This window comes from Alosa sapidissima, chromosome 3, assembly GCF_018492685.1.
Source record: "Alosa sapidissima isolate fAloSap1 chromosome 3, fAloSap1.pri, whole genome shotgun sequence".
NCBI lineage: Eukaryota > Metazoa > Chordata > Actinopteri > Clupeiformes > Clupeidae > Alosa > Alosa sapidissima.
Genome location: NC_055959.1, coordinates 36,175,700 through 36,182,778, shown reverse-complemented (window position 1 = coordinate 36,182,778; position 7,079 = coordinate 36,175,700). Strand labels below are relative to the sequence as shown.

The following is a 7,079-nucleotide window of genomic DNA, read 5'->3' as shown; positions in this document are numbered from 1 at the left end:
CAATGCAGTTTTTTTTTACCGTAAGGGTTTGATAGGGCCTAGATGACAAGCAAATGTAGCCTATGATGGCCTAGACATGTGTGACTTGCTATCGATAACAATTAGCTGCAGCACTACAAACTTTCAAATCTGACTCTGTGTCCGTCATGTTTGAAAGTTTGTAGTGCAGCCTGCGAGGGAGAATCTGAATGGTCTGAACACAGAAGAGCAAGTGCCTTTGATAAAATGGGCCATTATTTGACATAATACCGGTATTACGATATTGTCTCAACTACATATTGTTTTCAGTCGGTCGAAGTCGTAATACCGATATATCGGCCAGCCCTATTTTGGACCATTTGTTTTATGTATGTTTCTTCTGACTACCTGGCACAGAGCACATCGAGCACCATACTGTATGTGGGCAGATCCTTTGTGTGCTCCATCATGCAGCAACGTGCTGCCCCTTAATCTTGGGGATGTTTAGGAAAGTACATTTCTGATACAAATGCAACATCATTTACATCTCAAAGTATTGCTGGCTACGAAACAAGGATAAAAAAAAACACACACGTGTGCATTGTTTCTGACTTATGACTTCCTGACATTGTTTCTGACTTGGCCAAGTGTTGGCAATGTGCTTGAGACTATAGACATGCAGAATCCTGAAACCGGTTTCTGGCCTCGAGCTATAGTCACAAAGCAAAATCCGTGATAGTGTTTGATGTGAGACTCATGAAAGGCCATGATGATCTCACTGAAAGAAGCACATAAAATGAAGAATGGGATTTTTGACTGCAGCTTTTAAACCAATGGACCTTGTTCACATCAGCCATTTTTACATGAATGTTTCTGGTGTTACAAATGACATTAATTAAGGTTCTGATTATGCTACAAGTGGGCAGCGGTGGCCAACTGGTTGGGCTTCGGCTTACTGCGGCGGGAGTAGTGTGTGCTTCACCTCACTGTGTGTTCACTGTGTGCTTAGTGTGTTTCACTAATTCACTGATTGGGATAAATGCAGAGACCACATTTCCCTCACGGGATCAAAAGAGTATACTTACTTATACATTGAAACTGAACAAAGCTGAACTAATAACATTGATGTAATTAGTAACACCTGTGCTTTCCCTACTAGTTCATGCCAAAACAGCTGCTGTGAAGGTCTATGGAGGATCAAGTAATAATTCAACACTGTGCACCTCCCACTAAAGTGACTGAGGGCATATAGCCAGGAAGGGAAGATAAAAAGCTACGTCCGCGTAATCCCGAAAGGAATGTTAGCTGAAGTAGGATAAAATCCCTCTCATGAATCATCTTTTCTATTTTTGGAGCATTTCCCAAAAGCAGCAGAATACAAGAATGCAACACACCTGTTACCACTAGCAACATATTAATAATAAACACTGTCCGCCCAGGATACGCACTAGCAACACACCTATAATCTGGCTTTGGCTTTTATCAATGCCAACTATTGGTGGTAATTGGCCAGGTTTTGCAAATCTGTGGGATAATTATGCTATTGGTGGTAATTGCCAATTTTTAGCATATCTGTGAGGTATGTTCACATTATTTTTGCATGGATTTTTTTTTTCTCAGCAGACACCATTACACGGTAGCAACATTGTTTAAAAAAACACTTCTGATGTGCATGGGGCACCATCCACCCTGCAGGATTTATTTTATATTGAGGACAACAAATTATCCCTTACAGATATACACTTGTAATAATGCAGCATTAAATAGCAAGTCATATAGGTCTCTGATATACTCCTCTTAAATATGGTTTACTTTTAAAACATTACCAGGATTTAACTGGACTTTGGAAAGATCGTCAGGTGAAGACAGTGACTAAGCAACTTATTCTGACACAATAAATGCCATTTTTGGCTTTGAAGTGCACTCTAATAGTAATGGTAATACACTGTAAGATAGTAGTAATATGAGAGTGCTCTGGCCCAACCCTGCACAAAGTGAATGACAACAGTGAGATAATATGTTGGGTTGAGCAGCTATAGTGTAGCGTCACAGGCTTGACATTCAAAGCCCTGCAGTGAGTGATACATGCCACAGCCTCCCTAAGGCCAAGGAGGGGGAGCGAGTGATGACACGCCCGTCACCTGAATGGCGAGCATGCAGCCATGTCAAAACAGATACGTGACACTCGCTTTAGGGCACCTGCTTTTCTTTTTTCTCCTTCTTCTTCTCCTTCTTCTTCTTCTCTTTTTTTCAAACTCAAGGGCTGGAACTTTCTCTGGCTTTCTCTTCTCTGTTCTGGAACTGGCTCTGAGGCCCTGCAGCCTTATTATTTATTTTTATTATTATTAATTTCAGAATGTCCTCTATTCAACAGTTGAATCAGTCAACTGGAATTTCTGTGACAACAGTCACTTTTCAGCTAAAATGTGGATAAATAGTTTCTTACATTAATGACTTACTCTCTATCATGAAAACAACAGCGGTGAACAACAGTTGAATATCAATGCAGAGTGTTTGTTAGAGTTTGGAGGGGATTACTTCAGTTTAATATCCTCATGACAAGAACCAGATGATGATGTCAGGGAGATACCCACTGACAGAAACTAACTGAGCAGATAGCTTACACACCGTAAAAAGACAGAACCTGTGATTTGCTCCTTAATTTTCTTGAATGACAGATTGATTGATGCAGGGGCAAGGTAGATAAACCTGCCAGCATACTTGCCTGAACTTGTCATAGCAATAAAAACAAATTGAGAGAGAGAGAAAGAGAGTGCAGGAGAAGAAGAAATGAGAGCAGTTAGAGCAAATATGAGAGAGGGGAAAGTCGAGTATGTTGGCCTTGAGGAGACCTTGAAGCTGTTACCCAACTGATGCTTGGCAGACACACCCTCTCTTCATGTGAAACAGAGAGGTCTGGGTGTGAGCAGGGTGTTGCGCTTCAACCACCCAGCTAGATCAGCAAATATTGCATAGGATTGCAGCAAAAGATTGTCTTTCTCTGCCGTTCAGTTACAACATGCAATAAAAACGTAATTACGGTAGATGGTTTCACACACATTTGAATGAAGGTTTGAATTAGTCTGAACAGTTATCTAAAAAAATAAAAAACAGCGTAATATTTAGTAAAACGTACACAATTTAGTAAAATGATTGTACACAATTTAGTACAATGACTGTACAATTTCTGGATATGAACTAAAAAATATCTTTCAATGACCCCTCTAGTGTTCCGTACACCAGTACCAAAAATATGTTCAAAAATACAGTACTTACTGCTCCATGGTCTCCCAGCATGAAAATGCATGAAAGTATTGTTCTAGCAAACATCAATGAACTATTTAGGTTTCTTGTGATGTATGTCTCTATTAGAATCGGCATGTTGCTGCTGGTTTGTGCAGGGGAGAATAACTTTTAAATAACTGAAAAAGTACAACACTGCACTGAAAAAGTCAGACCAGTGTTGCATTTTCTCTAGCTTATTTTAAACTCTTGAAGCTGTGTCCACTCAAACAATATGCTGTCCACGAAGTCTGCTGGATTTACAGACTAAAACCAACATTCACCAACCATGCAGTACTGGTTTGATTCATCTATTTGTTTTCAAGTTGTCTTGGCACAACAAACCAGATGTCATGGCCTGCACATTACGTATTTATGAGAATATCTATTACACTGCACATTACGTATTTATGAGAATATCTATTACACTGCATGCTCTATCTCTATCTCATATCAGCTCTTGCTCTCGTTGTGAAGATACTGGACTGTTCACCCATAGGGAACGCGAGCTGGGATTCAACATGTCGCGTGAGACAGGTTAGTTTTACCCTACCGATGATAATTAGACAGGTCGCGTGAGATAACGATAATTAGACAGGTCACGTAAGACAGGTTAGTTTTACCCTACCGATGATAATTAGACAGGTCGCGTGATATAATGATAATTAGACAGGTCACGTAAGACAGGTTAGTTTTACCCTACCGTTGATAATTAGACAGGTCGCGTGAGATAATGATAATTAGACAGGTCACGTAAGACAGGTTAGTTTTACCCTACCGATGATATGTTGTTGCTACCAAATTGTCTGCGAAGAGAGCCATGTGTCCTCATTTACCACTTCACCACCTCACCTGTGGTAAATGGACGGGTGGAGCAGACACATCAGCAGGGTCAGATAATCGTGGGTGACACAGACGTGCTTTGTGAGTGTCACTTTGAAGATAAGGTGCACAAACAAAGAAACCTAGAAGAGGAAATGTTTTGATAGTGAGAGCACGCTAGTACTGACTACCCTGCACTAATCATATTGGCTAATGTGCATGCAATATTTATGGATCAATCGATGTGATCAGCTCTGACAACTTACTAAATGTGTTTAAAGCACTTCCAACACGGTAAAAAATGCCACTGTTTGGTGGGTGATGTCTAAATCGTCTCTGCATTGGCTCAATGCCATCTCAAGGTTTGAAAACCCTAGAACATTCTTTGTCTGTTAAAGCACATAGCACTGCTAGAGGCGATCATGGAAGTTAACCAGCGTCTGTCAAGGTCTGAAACTCAAACTCACACACCATAAGAGATCCATCGAGAGAATAATATAATTACAGACGCAGGTCCTTGTACTTTTACAGTTTTCTTCCCCAGGCAGCTTAACTGCAAAGCAGGTTTAAATGTTGTTAGTGCTCCTTGTCGTTCTCACTTTATATAACAGCAAAGCAGTAATGATGGAAGTACATGCATATGACAAACGCAATCCTACTACAGAACAGAGTACATGAAGTAACACTACACATGCAAAAATTGCACTCTGCATCTGCATCTTAGATGCAGAGTTAAGTTTTAAGCCCCATATCAGTAAAGTTACTCAGACAGCCTATTTCCACTTGAGAAACATTGCCAAAGTGCGGCCCTTTTTAACTCAACAAGATGCAGAAAAACTAATTCACGCCTTTATCACTAGCAGGTTAGACTACTGCAATGCACTTTTCACTGGTCTTCCCAAAAAACATCTAAAGAAATTGGCACTCATACAGAACTCTGCGGCTAGACTTTTAACTAAGACTAAGAAGAGAGAACACATCACCCCTGTGTTGGCTGAACTGCACTGGCTCCCTATTTCCTATAGAATTGATTTTAAGGTTATGTTAATTACTTACAAAGCTCTGAATGGCATAGCACCTTCATATATCTCTGAGCTTTTAATATCTTATCAACCACAAAGGAAACTTAGATCATCCAATTCTAATCTTTTAATCGTACCCAAAGTGCTCCACAAACAAAGTGGAGAAGCTGCGTTTATCCATTATGCCCCCAAACTATGGAACACCCTGCCTCTGTACATCAAGCAGGCGAGTTCAGTAAATATTTTTAAAAAAGATCTGAAAACATACCTGTACAGGAAAGCCTTTAGTTAACTCATCTTATCCTGTAGACTACATTTTCAGATTATTCTACATCTGCTACTATTGGAGGGCGCAGCCAGCCAGAAGCAGATGGGCTCCCCCTATTAAGTCAGGTTCTGCTCAAGGTTTCTTCCTGGAATATGGGAGTTTTTCCTTGCCACAGTTGCCATATGGCGTGCTTGTGGGGGGTAAGAGGGTTAAGGCTGCCAGTCTTATGACGTCATTTTCTATATTTTTGATATGTTGCTGAGCATATCATAAACAGCAAAGAAAAGTGATTGATAATGACTGACTGACTACTATTGTGTTACATGCTTCAAATGTAAAGCACTTTGAGCTGCATTCTGTGTATGAAAGGTGCTATACAAATAAAGCTTTATTATTATTATTATTATTATAAAATTAGCAGGAACATGCACAGACGTAATTTCACCCACATGCACACACACGCACACATACGCACGCACACACACACACACGCATACGCACACACACACACACGCACACACACACACACACATGTAAGAAAAGTCTTCACATTATATCATGAGCAACATTGCCAAAAATACTCTCTTGGTGGTGTGTGCTTCTGAGACAAAGTAGCTTGGGAGTTGTAGAGCGCAATTCCAGGAGAACTCTGGAGAGTTTTCACATGGATCTCTGTTTCTCGAGGCCACTGAGTACTGTTGGTATAAAGAAAAAAAATAGATTTTTGAAATCGGTTTTAAAATCTTTAAAAAATGAATGATAGATGGTGAAAAGTTCAGAGTTCACTGAACTCCCACTGTGTATCCAATAAAGCCATAAAGCTCTTATGCCGGGGCCACAGTAAAAGAGTTATCAGTCCACAGCAGAAGGCTGACAGGTTTGTTGGGCTGTTGTGATGGGGCTGCCATGGCAACAAACTGTTGTAAGCAACCATTTGTTGTGTAAACAAACTTTACTTGTTAAGTGACATGCCACAGCATACACACACACATGGACACACACATGCACACACACACACACACACACATTCTAATGCATTTCTTTGGTGTCTTAATTCCCAGGTGGAAGCCAAAAAGATGGTGTGGCACGACACAATGAAGGATGACATCCCAAGTAGTATCCCAGCTAGGCAGCTACATTGCTACACACTCTGGGGGCATGATTTTTGTTTTTTTTTACAGTGCTACGCTCTGGGGTCCTCCCAGAGTAGCTTAATCCCGTAATCCTGTACGCACTGTGTGTACAATTTTTTCACAGCTTTATTTGTGAAATCATTCAATATTAGCCTACAGCAATAAAAAAAAACTTGTGTGACAACTAGCCTATATTTATTGACTCATGTGCAATCTGAATATTGGCATTATTCTGGATAAAACCGGAATATGGTGTGCATGGAAACCATAGACTATAAAATATGAAAACGTAGCATTGTCATGACATGATAATGATTGGCCTGTGGCGGTTTTCGGGCATGGCTTTGGATGGGTCAATTCTGGCGCTTAAAAACACAACGTTCCATTAATTCATAGGATAATAGCCTAAATCATTCAGTCATGAAAAGAAAACAACAGCAGCAGCTTAATATTTTCCAGGCGTTTAACCGTAACCAACAGACGTACTGTTTTTAGCAGTGATGCTGACACTGATAGCAGTGAGAGATTCTCCTCTACGGTCACGGTCTACACATGTTTAAAATGTTGAATTGTTTGCTTTCAACTTATTTAAAG

The 7,079-nt window shown here is 40.2% G+C and overlaps 1 long non-coding RNA gene across 1 annotated transcript; it reads left to right on the top strand.

Annotated features, from left to right (window-relative positions):
• The first annotated feature begins 3,720 nt into the window (after positions 1 to 3,720).
• Positions 3,721 to 6,666, top strand: LOC121706183. The gene is made up of 2 exons (XR_006030980.1): positions 3,721 to 3,777; positions 6,414 to 6,666. It is a non-coding gene; the product is annotated as an uncharacterized LOC121706183 (long non-coding RNA).
• Positions 6,667 to 7,079: the final 413 nt, after the last annotated feature.